Here is a 15,312-nt window from a genome sequence, read left to right on the forward strand (position 1 = left end):
ATAGTTACAGCGCTCATTTTTGTACCCTTTGTACAGGGGATCAATAATGTCATTTTTTGAATCACCAGACACAACTGAAATCTTCACACATGTTTAAACAAATTACACAGCCACTCCAAAAGCAAACCACATTTACACTACTGTTCCTATTACACCGTAAACACTTTATGCCTTTCTAACATTTTCATAGAATTCATGATTTGCTTTTCATGGGGAGGGGGAGACACTGTTTACTTATTTATTGAATTTATGGGCTACGCAATCTATCATGACATAGGATTACACTACATTACCAAACTGAAAAGTCAGGGAAAAACTGTTTAGAAAATAGTCCAATTTAGCTCATGGCCTTAAGAGCTCGTTTAAATGAGGCCAAGGTAGGTGTAATAGGAATCTCAGAATGATACTGCAGCATTCCCTCACTTCAGGATCACTCTAAATCATTTAAGCACTTTTTAATTCCATTCATTCTGCTTCCTCTTCACCCACTTCCAAAAACCCTTTTTATTCCCATCAAAATTGCTTTCTTTGCTTCTTCTTAATGCTAACAAATTTATTACTTTACTACTTTTTTTGCAGATAACCATTTCTCTTGAAACCCATCATACACTATCTTTTTATTATTCCAATTTTTTTGCATCAAATATTCACTTATAACCATTAATTTCAACAGTCCACCAAGCATCCTTTTATATAGTTCCAATTACTATAATTCCTCATTGTACACTGTTGGTACTATAGAAAATTAATATTTTTTTCGTATTCATTTTGTTTCTGTGATCTATTCATATCACTTAGAATAATAATCTCCCACTCCACCTACTGCAATAATATACACTTTGCATTAATTCAGAATGTTGTAAAAATTCTTCCCAAACTCAGTCCTGGTTCTTCTAGTATCTCTAGTTGTTGAAATGTAATATGCAATTATCCCCATCCTGTAGAATTTTAATTAAATTTTTTTTTGACCTAGATGTCACAATATAATGTATATTTCACTCTGCACTTTCATTCAGAATTAAACTTATACCATTTTCATTCATCTCTGTTCCTCTTTCTTTTTTATATTTATAGTCATATTACATATCAATCTTTTTTTAAAAAAACATTTGTTAATTCACATTCTTCATCATTAATTGGAATTACGTTCCAATTGTAATCTTTCACATGCCATGGTAATCACTAGATGGACCCACTGATACAGCCCTCTGCCAATCATTGTAGCTTTAGTTAGTCAAGGATTTAACAAAACAGTTTTAGTAAGCTAGACAAGATATACACTATGGTTATTAACCCTAGCAACAATTGTGCCACATCTAGCATCACTGTTAAAAATAAGGTAGTTATGGTTAGTTTAACTATGTTTTGGCCAGTGTGTCAAACTGAATGAAAGCCAATTTTATCTCAAGAATGTTCACATTATTTTATGCAAGCTAAGAACTCTTATCTAGAACTATTTTGTGAGAAAATTTCACTGCTTGCATGTACTTAGAATAACTTAGAATAACTTTATTGTCACTTTGAATGTATGCTAATTGGCATACATTAAAATGAAATTTTGTTGCATACAGCTGCCAAAGGGTCACCACCTCCAATATACACTACATAAACATGACAAAATAAATAAATGCAACATTATGCATATAGCCACATATATGACACAGAGAAACAACACAATCTAGTTCTGATGTATACATGTACATGGCGAGAAAAATGTAGGAGACAGTTCAATTATACTGACGCACATACACTTCCATATTATGTATGTATGTATGTATGTGTGTGCGCATACACACACACACACACATATAATTGCATATAAGGCTGAAAAGTCAAATAACAAAAGAAAAAACATTTCATTGTCTGCCCTGAGTTCTGAATACATCATGCTTACCATAGGAAAGTTACATTCCTATGATGAGACCCAGTTCAAAACCTGTGTGCAATTGTGAAGTAATTTAGATTGAAATTGTCTCCCCTGCCCATTGTGACACAAGTTATATGAATTAGAAGGGGGGGCTTTCTAGGGACATTCACATACTGTTTACATTCCAATTTTGGGAGAACGTTAATAGGGCTTTCATGAGGTTCATTTAAGAACTTCCTTTTTACCCCCACCATCCCTGTTGAGGTAATTTCCCATTAGGAGAATGAGCGCATACAGGGAGACTAATAATACACACAGAGCACACAGATACACTATACAGTAAATGTAGGTTTTTAATTCCAGAAAGGTTTAAGAATAGTCCAAAATAAGCAGTCCAAAATCATTCACAAGTTAAATCAGTCAGTTTTCAATCCAGGGATAATCCAAATATCAAATTCCAGTGTCAAAAACAGTTCAGTATCAGACTTACATTAAATCCAGGAATATCAGTCAATTAGAAAAAAATGGAGGAACAGCAATACTTTCCAACAGAAGGAAACAGAGATACATTCACACTCTCTTCTGAGACTCAGACAAACCAGGTTTCTGGATCCATCTTATGGCCATTTGAGAAACCACACCCAATTGCAGTTTTTAGCATGCTTTTAAAGATACAGTTTTAAAATGTTTATCCTGGTTTATATATTTCTAACCCAAATAGCTGTTAGGTGACTCATATTCCTAACATTCTCCCCTTTTGGGTAAGACAATATATACAACCTTACATTCTAAGTCCATAATCTTCACAGCTAGCCTTATGCTTTATAGAGCCTTGGGCCTTTGTAAAATGATCTGCTATATTGTTTTCTGACATACAGTATTCTAGCTTAATCATCTTACTTTGCACACATTGTCTCACATTTAAATATCTTAAATCTGTGTGTTTCGTTCTTGTTTTAACAGCAATATTTGAAACCATATGGATTGCTGATTGGTTGTCTTCGTAAACAACAATAGGATCTTTTACATCAATTCCCATATCAATCAATAATTGTTTATACAAAACTAAATCTGTACATAATAAAGACAAACATGAGAATTCAGCCTCTATTGTTGACAAGCTTAGATGTTTCTGTCTAATAGATCTCCATCCAATCAATGCTTTCCCCAATAATACAGCAGTACCCGATGTAAATTTTCATGTATTTATGTCTGTAGCAAAACTTGCATCAGCATATGCAGTCAAATTCAGTTCATCTTTTGGCTCCAAATACAATGCATAATGCATTGTTTGTTTTAGATATCTTAACACACGTTTAGCAGCTTGCCAGTGCCTTTCAGTTGGCTCAGTGTTAAATTTCGCTAATTGATTAACACTGTATGCAATATCTGGCCTTGACCAATTACTGAGATAAGATAAACTACCAATAAAATACTGATAAATGTTCTTATCAAAAATAGGACTTTGAACATCACTATGGCTAAACTCCTGGCTCATTGGTGTTTTAGCCGGCTTACAAAGTTCCGTTTTAAAACTTTTTAGTAATTGGTTAATTTTTTCTGCCTGTGAGATCTTGTATCCTCCCCTAGTTCTATCTAACTTTAAACCAAGATATTGTTTGATTTCTCCTAACTGTTTTATCTTGAATTTATTTTCTAACAGTGAGATTATCTCAGTAACTTTTTGTTCAGTTTTGGTGATTAATGTATGTCATCAGTAAATAATAACAATAATGAAATCATACCATTACTTTCTCTTTTAAACAAACATGGATCAGCCATGCCAACTACAAAACCTATCTTAGTTAATTCTTTAACTATACATTGGTTCCACTCATATCCTGATTGCTTCAAACCATAAAGACTCTTTTTCAATTTCCAGCAATCAGTTGTTTTATCAGTATTATCATTTTTGAGACCTAAAGGTTTCTTTAAATATATAGTGTGTTGCAACAGTGTATGCAGATATGCCGTCTCTACATCCAAATGATTTATAATGTATTTCTCCTTAGCTGCCCACACTAATGCTGCCCTTAATGTAGTAGCCTTCAGACTAGGTGCAAACACCTCATCATGGTCATGTGCTGTCTGATTGAACCCTTGTGCTACTAACCTGGCTTTATGGGTAACTCCCATCCACACCTGTCTTCAGTTTATATATCCATTTATATCCTATGGCATGTTTACCTGGTGGTAACTTAACATTTTCGTATACCTCCAGTCTTTTTAATGATTCCAGTTCTTTATCCATTGCTTTCTGCCAAGCAGCCTGATCCTTAGCAGGGTAGAGTTTTAGTTCACTATAGTTACTTGGAACTGTATTCACTTGGCATACAACACTAGCCTGATATCTATCAGGTGGTCGTGTTACTCGGGTTGAACATCTTGGTAATAACAGGGCTTACTGGTGGACTTTCCTGTGCCACCTGCTCCTGTTCTTCTATTTCTTCCTGTGCCTGTTCTCCTACTTCCTCCTGTGCTTCCTCTTTAATGGCTATTTGTTGTTTACTGATTTTATCTTTAGGGACTATTTGGGTGTCAATAATAATATCATTGCTGGATTCCTGTTCCAGTTTATCCCATCCAATGTGCTCACGAAATTTTGCATTAGCACTACAATAAACATGAGCTGTGCCTCAATCCCAGAATCTAAATGATCTATGGTTGGCCTCATAACCCACAAAAAATAACTTCTTAGCTCTATGTTGCCCTTTCAGTCTTACTTGTGAGGGAATATGCACCCATGCTGGAGCTCCAAATGTGTGTAGGTAACTTAAATTTGGTTTTCTGCCATGCCACCGAGTGAATTGCAATTCTCCAGTTGTTGTATTAACTACATTGTTTAAAACATGGTTACTACACATTATGGCCTCACCCCACAGTGTTTCAGGTAAACCTGAGTCAGATAACATAGTACGAGCCATGGCTTGTAATGTTTGCCCTCTTCGTTCTACAAAGGAGTTATGTTGTGGTCTATAAGGTACAGAACGTTTATGCTTCACACCAGCCAATTTCAACATAGTTTGGAATCTTTTGTTAACAAACTCAGTCCCATTATCAGTTACTAAAGTAATTACTTTACTTTTCATTTTTCTCTCTGCAAACTTTAGCCAGTTAAAGAAATGTTGGAATGTTTCTATGTTGTTTTTCATAAGATAGCAGAAACCATATCGTGAGTAATGGTCCATAATACTCAAAATATAACAGGCACCTCCTAAACTTGGTTTTTTAGGACCAATTATGTCAGCAAACACAACCTCTAAAGGTTCTTTGGTCTTAAACCCATTAAGTCTGTTTGCTGGAATAACCTTACTCTTTTCTTGACTACAAGCATTACAGTGTAAATACTTGCTACAAGGTTTCAATTTTACTCCCTCTGACAATTCAACAGTTTGTTTGAGCATTTTGAAATTAACATGCCCTAGACGTCTATGCAGTAAATGTATACATTCATCATGTGGCTTAAAATTGTTATAAACTGAGTTAGCCATCTTCAGCTGATCATCATGTATTACATATAAATCATTCTCTAGATTAGCAGTAACACTTTTACCCTCTTTCTCTATTATACAGTTATCTCCCCTAAAGGTTACTACATAACCAATATTAACTAAAGCCCTTACTGATAACAAATTAAATTTCAGTTTAGGTACATACAACATAGTTAAATGTTCGTTTATATAAGAACAATATGCAGTACCTTCATCTGATGCTTTAATCTTCCATCCATTTGCCAATGATACATGTTGTTTACTCGTGGACATCTTTACAAACCTTTTTCTATCTTTAGTAATGCATTGCAATGCTCCACTATCAACAACCCACAAATCATGGTTTACAGTTGAATTGCTAGACATAGCTAAACTAACATTCTTCTTAGCCTTCTGGTGTTTGCCAGTATTCTGTTGTTTTCCCTTCTTACAGAATCTAGCTATATGTCCCCTAGCTCCACAAGAAAAACATTTCCAAACAGTATAGGCAGTTGAAGATAAATCCTCCTCTTGTGGTTGTTCCTTTCTCTGTTGGTCCCTATCCAGTCGTCTTCTTGCTTCCTCTAACAATCTTCCAGTTATGTCAGTCAATGTCAGTTTATCTCTGGGCAGGACTTCCAGTGAAGATACATAACTTTCATCCAATGAGGAAAGAATGATGTAAACTGTAAGCTCTGAAAATATCAGTTCTTTTTCATGTAGCTCTTGAAAAGTTCTTTTCATGAAGTTTAAATGAGCTAACATATCTCCACCTTTCAGAAGACGTGCTCTAAACCAGGGGTCCCCAACCACTGGGCCGCGGACCGGTATCGGTCCGTGGATCACTTTGCACCGGGCCGCAAAGAAAATAAAAATAAAAAATAAAATAAAAATGGCGGCTTTCTTCGCCTTTGGTGAATGCTGCTGGCATCAGGGATCAAGGACACAAATGAAAGAAGGGGAGGGAGGAAGCAACCAAAGCCTGTCCTACTCTCTGGCTCAGTGGCTTCGGTTTCCTCACGCCTCGTTCCTCTCTCAGTTGCTCTCTCGCTCCTCTACCAGCCCAGGAAGAAACTGCTTCAAAGAAGCCGGCAGGGTGGCTTTTCCTGTCGGCGCAGCTCCCCGAGCACCCGTTCACCCCCAACCCGCCGCCAATCAATCCAGGTTCAATCCAGTGCTCCTCTGCCTGCCTGCCTGCCTTCGTTTCTGGTTGTTTCGGAGCAGCTTCGGCTGAGAATAATAACTATTCGCGCCTTTTACTCAGCCGAAGCTGCTCCGAAACAACCAGAAACGAAGGCAGGCAGGCAGGCAGAACGGAGCACTGGATTGAACCGTGGGCGGCGGGTGGGGGTGAACGGGCGCTCGGAGGAGCTGCGCCAACAGGAAAAGCCACCCTGCCGGCTTCTTTGAAGCAGTTTCTTCCTGGGCTGGTGGAGGAGCGAGAGAGCGATTGAGAGAGGAACGAGGCAGACACCTGAGGGATGAGGCTGAGGGAGGGAGGGAGACACCTGATGGATGAGGCTGAGGGAGGCAGGGGTGAGAGGCGGGGCTTCTCAGCCGTCCTGCACAGGGACTTGTCCTGAGCCACGGAGACAGCCGTGGCGCCGCCGCCCAGCGCTCAGTTTTGAAGGCGCTCCTCAGCCAGGCGCAGTTCCTGAATCTGCAGCTGAAACCCTCCATTTTAAATGTCCCAATAGAAGAGAATATCTGTCACTCAGGGTTGCAATGAGGAGGCACTGGCGCTCCCTGAACTTGGTGGTTTGCTGGCAGACGTTTTATTACCCGACTAGGTAACAACATCAGATGTTACCTAGTCAGGTAATGAAACATCTGCAAGCAAACCACCAAACTCGGACTCCTTCCCCCCCCCCCGGTCCTTGAAAAAGTGTTTCTGCGTGAAACTGGTCCCTGGTACAAAAAAGATTGGGGACCACTGCTCTAAACAGTTTACATGTAAGATGTATGTGTGCACCTATACTGTCACGAACATAAATCTTCTTCAAATTCTCCCAACACCTAGCAGCAGACTCTTCTCCACGAATATGGACTAGCTGCTGGTCACTCAGTGTTTGTCCAATTATACAAAGAGCTCGTTCGTTGTTCTGTTTAAAGTCAGCAATCTTCTTGGCATCATCCTCATTTTTTGGATCCCAAGCATTTACATCTGGTGGATCTTGAACTACATTCCATAAATCTTCTCTACGCAGAAGTAGACTGCACTTCATAGACCAAGAAACTTGTGCCATCTTTATCAGGATAGTAACCCACAATTAAACAGTAAACAGCTGTCTGTATACAGTACTGTACATTCACACTAACTCTCAGTTATCTGAGCCTGGTATGGCCTGGGCCCATAACCAGTGTTGAGGTAATTCCCCGTTAGGAGAATGAGCGCATACAGGGAGACGTATAGAGAGTAGTGTTTGAATAATACACACAGAGCACACAGATACACTGTACAGTAAATGTAGGTTTTTTACTTCCAGAAAGGTTTAAGCAAAGTCCAAAATAAGCAGTCCAAAATCATTCACAAGTTAAATCAGTCAGTTTTCAATCCAGGGATAATCCAAATATCAAATTCCAGTGTCAAAAACAGTTCAGTATCAGACTTACATTAAATCCAGGAATATCAGTCAATTAGAAAAAATGGAGGAACAGCAATACTTTCCAACAGAAGGAAACAGAGATACACTCACACTCTCTTCTGAGACTCAGACTAAGACAAACCAGGTTTCTGGTTCCATCTTATGGCCATTTGAGAAACCACACCCAATTGCAGTTTTTAGCATGCTCTTAAAGATACAGTTTTAAAATGTTTATCCTGGTTTATATATTTCTAACCCAAATAGCTGTTAGGTGACTCATATTCCTAACAATCCCACTTCAAAAAGAGAGGAAGAAATGGATGAAATCTCAACATGATCACTTTTTACTTTTCTCTCAATGTGCAAAAAAGATGGTTAAGAATGGACAGATAAGGATTTAAGGATAAGAATGTTACCAAAGAAGGGTCTGCAATCTATCCACAGCATGCAATACTTTCTTACTCTGCTCCACTACAGTGGGATAAATGCTTTTCATGAATCTACCCTTAACATAAGCATTATGCTGAAGTAACTATGGTAACTGTCTCCAGTTATATAACCAAGAAAGCTACAGGTGTCATGAAACAGAGAGGAAGAATTTCTTCTTTCTACTGAAAATGCACAATATTCAGTTTTGTAGCTCTGAGGACTTATAAGGATAAAATAAAAACAATGCTAAATGCGTAACACATACAAATGCAAACAGTAATTTGAAAATGCTAGGGAAGCAAACTGTGTTCTTAGAGACACTCCTGATTGTAACAAGAAAATGACCAAGAAAGGCCCCAATAAAATAAAAGCAGAATTTGCTCATGGTGTTAATCATACCCATGAAGGAATTGCAAAAGTTGCCTTGTTAAAAACCAGAAAGAGTACTATACAAGAATAACAGAATAAGAATTGGAAGGGGCCATGGAGATCTTCTAGTCCAACCCCCTGCTCAAGCAAGAAACCTTATACAATTTCAGACAAATGACTGTCCAATCTCTTTTTAAAATTGCCTTATTTTTGGATAAACTTCTGTAGATAATCAAAAAAGACTTTAATATACTTCCACTACAAAGAGGCGGTCTTTTGAAGTAAAGTTAACATTTTCAGATATTCAACGTTATAAATCATAAGATATAAGGAGAAATGTTCTTTCTGAAGTCAAACCTTTTGTATGTTTCCTACTTATTATATATTTTAAGATAAAGCTCTGATATAATTAAAGCACTGTGACATATCAGGCAGCACTTCCCAGAATTAAGTCTAGTCATCTGAACTGGTCATGAAGGGCTCTCCTTTCCACAAAAGATATGCTTTTTTTCTGGACTTCTAGAGGAACCAGTGGAGCTGATTACAGCAGCCAGCGATTAAATTTGCCTTTGAAACCTCTCTGGACAAGGACAAGCCTTGAGATCACGCAAAGTGCTCCTGATAGCTATACCCCATGAGGAGACTGCAAGACAGCGATCTCTGGTGGGTTTAGAGCTCTGGGAGATGATGAAATCACCATCTTCCTCAAACTGCCTTCAGTGCCATTGAAATGATATTAAGTTCTCATACTTTCTTTTCTAATTATGAAAATTGCTTGTTAACTGCTTTTCAGCTATTATACAAATTTGTATCAACAAATTCGTCAATCTAGGCAAATTTCTCTCAATCCTTAAGAAAAAAAAGTGTTAAGTACAAGTTTAAGAAATTAAAAAATATTCTTTTAATATAAACAGCAAAAGGGTGATTTAAAACTTTGAATCAAAGTTACAAATGGATTTACAGGTGCAGAAAATTTTGAAAGAAGATTGTGGAATTAATTATAAAGAATCATTCCTGTGGAAAATGATTTTGTTTTAATTTAAAAAAAAACACAATAAAGTGAGATTTTAAAAATTGGACACTACGGGAAATAAAATTTACAATTAAAGCAGAAGACCAGTAGATTTAAAATTATACAATAGAATGAAATATTTTAATCATTGAACATTTTGAAATATTTTTTTAAAAAATAGACTCAAAAGTTAATTTTAATAGAATCAATAACATCATCTACCTTTATAGAGAGATTGTGTCTAAAAGATACAGTGAAAGAGGAACATATTTTACTTGACAAGATCAAGTTAAACATGGATAAATGTTTATAAATGACTTTGTGTAGAAGAAAAATTAAAACCAAGACACACCACTGCCAAATGAAACCTCAGCATATTACCTGATTCCTGCTAAGCTATCAGGTAATATGCTGATTGTTGCAATACCACCATACAAAAATCTCAAAAATCCCCCCTTTCATATAGCATTTTACAATAGCATTTAGGCTTATGTACTGCCCCATAGTGCTTTAATGTATTTGTAATGAATGTATTTATGATGACTATGATCATGATTTATCACACATATCTTTTACTAGCTCTATACCTGTGCTTCGCTGTGAAACTATGTCATTGGGCTTAGTTTTTGAGGAGGAAAACAGGGAAAAAAATATGTCTCTGCCTACCAGCATCCATTGGTATTCATCTGGCAGGCATCCTGTCAGTGGGAGAGAGTTGAGGGCTCTTTGGAAACTGAAACAGTATTTTCTGTGTGAGCAAGGAGACAGCAAAGAACCTAGCTCAACTGTTCTGTACTAAAGCTGGTTGCTACTGTGAAACTAAAACTGAAACTCCTCTCCTCTGCTTGTGTTTTGCATTTGGAACAGATTTCTTTTCAGATGGAAAGGGAAAGTAGAACTCTTTAGCATCAGAGTGTAAGTAATAATATATGAAATACTAATGCTCTGATGATCATTTCGAAAAATCATATCGTAGTGAGCACCTAGAAGCCAAGAGGAATATACATGCCAAATTCCTTGCATATTGTGACCAATAAGCTCAGTCCATATTTTACCAACCTTGGAAGGATGGAAGACCTCGATCCCTGTCAGGAATGAACTCCAGGCTGTGGGCAGTTTGCTGAAATACTACATTTTACTCACTGCAGCACCAGGGCTTTTATTACCAATTTCCAGCATAGCCATCATATATATATATAATTTACAATTAAAGCAGAAGACCATATATATAGTGTATATAAAAGTACATGTGCTACATATTGTATGTTGTTTGAACATATAATATTGTCTCCTGGACCAAATTCAGGAAAATAGAAATAACATTAATGTGATTAAGGAACTTATTTTAATCCTGAACCAATCTTCCAATTTTTAATATAATTAAAAAGGTAAATAGGAACATGAATATTTATTTGAATGTGTTTTTTTTTTTCAAGAAAAACAAAAGCATTGTTGAGGATGAATGGAGTGCAAGATAGTTTAATGAAGTGGAACTATGTTTGCCATCGGCACACTGATGATTGACAGGAGCTAGGCTTGAACTGCAGGAACTCCTGTCAAAAATCTTAGAAATATAGTTCTGAGGCACCACACAATTGGCCCAGCTTGTTATGGAATCACAAAGTCTGAAAGAGGCATTTAGGACATTGGGTCGAGGGTCTGCTCAGAATAGGAATCCAAATTAAAGCATTCTTCCTCCTGCTTGAAGAAAACCAGTGAGAGGATTATAATTCCTTCTCTGGGAAGCTGGTTCCAGTGTAAAAACTGCTTCTACTGACAGGTTGCTTTGAATGTTCAGAAGAAATCCTCTCCTTGTTCTTTTGAGAAACTCAGCATGTACCCACAGTTTTGAAGCTTTTTCTATTGAACTCCACTAAAATCAGATGTCAGTTAGAACAAACTGGAGAGATTTCAAACTGGCTTCCCAAGAAAGTATTTTCAGGTAGCGAAATGTGTGCCTAATGCTCTTTCATGTTTTAATAATAATAACAACCTTTATTGTCATTGTACATATATACAACGAAATTGATTTTATTCCTGCTGGTGCTATACATAACAAAAATACAATACAACATAAATAATATAGAAAATGGTCCTTATACAGGTAACTAGCTCTATACCGTGCTTCGCTACAAAATGTGATGGATTTAGTTTTTGGGGAGGAAAATAAGGGGGAAAAATTGTGCCTCTGCCTACCAGCATCCATCGGTATTCATCTGGCTAACGTCCTGTCAGTGTGTGAGAGAGTTGAGGGCTGTTTGGAAACTGAAGCAGAATTTGCTGTGCGACCAAGGAGACAGCAAGGATCCTGGGCGTGGCTTAGCTCAACTGTTCTGTATTTAAGCTGGTTGCTGCTGTGAAACTAAAACTGAAACTTATCTCCTCTGCTTGTATTTTGCATTTGGAACTGATTTCTTTTCAGGTAGGGAGGGGGAGTAGAACTCCTTAGCATCAGACCATGTTAATAATAATATACAAAATACTAATGCTCTGATGGTCATTTCAAAAAATCCTTTCTTAGTGAGTACCTAGAAGCCAAGCGGAACACGCGTGCCAAATTCCAAGTTTGTAGGCTTTACGGTTCTGGAGATTTTGTGATGATGTATGAGTGGTATTTCGCTTATATATATATATATAGATTAGGGAGAAACCAGTCATATGTTTCCATGTATGCATGGAGTGATGGTAGTTGTATTTAGGGGTCTGACAGCCCATGGATAAAAGCTGTTTTTAAAAACCTGTTTGTCAGGCTGGTTATGCTTCTGTGTCTTCTGCCTGATGGTAAAAGTGAGAAAAGACACTGACCGGATGTGAATCGTCCCTAAGTATCTTTCTTACTCTGCTGAGACAAGAAGACCTGGTTGTTAGGGGGTAACCAATGGTTCCTCGTGCTGAATTGATCACTCTCTGTGATGTTTCAAGGGAAGGTTTATAACAACTGAAACAGGGAATATGTCCACACAGATATTGGCTGAAAGCTAACTTTCAGCCCCAAAGCCTTGCACATATTATTCTTTCAGATAAACGCTATTCTTTTTGGCAACTGCAGATAAAAGGTAAGTATAAATTGGAGTTCTCCAATGAGGTACCTTTAAATGAAGAATTATTGCCATAGAATTACAAACAGAATACACAAAGATGTCACCTAGATTGGGATAAATCAGATTTCATTTTAATCCAGCATTATATCTAATGCAATTTATAAATAAAAAACTTCAGAGGACCTCCACACATCCTCCACAAACAATTCCGGTCTTTCTTGCTTTCAGCCAGCAAAGCATTATCACTAGCATGCTCATTTTTTTCAGCAATTTTATTTCCAATTTTTATTTCTTCTAGACCAGTGCTTTTTATAATATAGTAAGTATGCATGTTCTATACCGTCATGCATATGCATGTAAAGAGTAGCATATACCACTTTGGCACACTCCATTCCCAATTTTGAACCATGTAGCTCCTCCAAATGTTATTTTATTACTTTCTGATCTTCAGACACATTCTTTATATGTGGATTAGTATATGGTTTTAAAGAGCTACCCATACTTTTGTTATGTTCCACATAGTTGAAAGCTTTTGTATAATCAATAAAGCAAAATCAGATATTATTCTTGGACTTGCATCTTCCATTAATCATCAGATGCTAGCAATGTGATCTTAGGCATCCTGCTTGTTTTGAAACCAGCTTAAATATCAAACAATTATTTTTCTCTATACTGCTGAAATATGGATTGGAAATTCTTCAGAATAATCTTACTAGCATGTTGGATAAATATAACTATTCAGCAATTTGAATATCATTCAGCATCCTTTTTTGGGATATTGGACTATAAATTGATCTTTTACAGTTCCTTGGCAGTGCTTTTCTTTTTTCTATCCTTGCTTGAAAATGGCATGCAGCATTTTAATACCAATGGCTTTACTGTCGTTTAGGCTCATTTAGCTCTATAGTTCAATGATCAAAATTTTATATATATATCATCAATTTTAGATATATTTTTTGCACGATAGCAACAGCACTTAGACTTGTATACCGCTTCACAGTGCTTTACAGCCCTCTCTAAGAGGCTTACAATGCAGCATATTGCCCCCAACAATCTGGGTCCGCATTTTACTGACCTGGGAAGGAAACAACTGGTTTTCTAACCACTGCACCATCACTTTCCATATTGTTGTTTTTGATGTTCTTATTATTGTTACTTATTAAATTGGAAACCGCTTGACTCCAAACTGAGTATCACACACATATTTTCTGTTTCAGTAGATCCTTTGCCTTCTTTTGAGTTTTCCTGTGCCCATTTCTGTACAAATGGTTTCTGTATATTTTTTTTTTAAAAAAAACCTCTTTTCCTGCCCATTATATTGTCATCATCAGTTACTTTTATTATTTGGAAATAACCAAATAATTGTGTTTTCTACCTCATTTCTAGAACCTTCTGGCAAACCTTCCTCTGTTTTATTTTTTCTGCCTTTCTTCAGCTGCTTCCAGTGTGTCAGTAAATAGATAGTTTGCCTTCTTTTCCTGTTTGGAATATTTTTGTTTGCTTTGTTTTTAATGATATCATAAATTTCAGGATATAGTTCCTCATTAAAGCAATTATTTATTTTCTCAGCATAATCATATAGATTACTGCTAACCTTGGTTTGATCATCTATTTTAGGTTGTATATTTTCAATGAGATAATGCAGACTAGGTTTTATTTCTTCTGATTGAGTAGCCCTACTCCATCTTTGTCTCCAGATTATTAATCAATGTGATTTTGGGGAAATCAAACTGGTATGTCCATCTAGGGCTCAATTGTGATTGTAAGTCAAGGACTACTTGTAATTGGGATCTGCAAGTCCCTACAACTCTGTTGGTTTTCAGCAGTGTTAGAATAAAACTTAGACTAAATTCAAACTAAACCAGAACAAAAGTTATACGGTAGAAAAATATCAATCTGTTTCCTTTCTTTGTTCATATTTTAAACATATTTCCTTTTCTCTTTTTGCTTTGTGCTTTTGCAAGATTCACATTAGATTTTGCTATAATACAATTTGTTGTTTCATAATTCTTTTTGTTGAAATTTTCAAATATGAGTCAATATCTTAAGATGAAATAAAATCTCATTTAATATGAATCTTCTTCACAGCCCCCTCAAAATGAATTTTTAGCCAGCAATTATACTTTTTTAATGGAGAAACAAAGATATATATACATCTTCAACAGTGGTGGGACTCAAAGTTTTACCACCAGTTCGGTGGGTGTGGCTTGGTGGGCGCGCTTTGCACACGTGCACACACTTTGCGTGCACGCGCGTGCCAAACACACACTTTGCGCAGGCACACAGAGGTGTTCCTCCTGCAGGCCTTCATTCTCCCGGTCACCTCAGCAGCTGTTGTGCAGCACGGTGCTGTGCCGTGCAAAGCAGCTGTGCTTCAAAAGCAGAGGATAAAAGTGAACATGGGAGGCCGGGCGGGCGGGCGGGCCCAACAGCAGAGCAGTGGAGAGAACTGGTTCGGTCTCCACTGCTCATCAGCGCTACCGGCTTGGCAGAACCGGGCCAAACCAGTAGAATAACACCACCGATGCTCAAGGAATAA

At 37.1% G+C, this 15,312-nt stretch overlaps 1 protein-coding gene across 12 annotated transcripts in view; it reads right to left on the reverse strand.

Moving 5' to 3' along the window:
- The window catches only part of PPP3CA (protein phosphatase 3 catalytic subunit alpha), a 208,889-nt gene that overhangs the window by 49,234 nt on the left and 144,343 nt on the right, over positions 1–15,312 (reverse strand). The window lies entirely within an intron of this gene.

Source organism: Notechis scutatus, chromosome 4 (assembly GCF_049901735.1).
Source record: "Notechis scutatus isolate UNSWTSFEM ecotype Mainland chromosome 4, rNotScu1.2, whole genome shotgun sequence".
In the NCBI taxonomy this organism is placed as follows: domain Eukaryota; kingdom Metazoa; phylum Chordata; class Lepidosauria; order Squamata; family Elapidae; genus Notechis; species Notechis scutatus.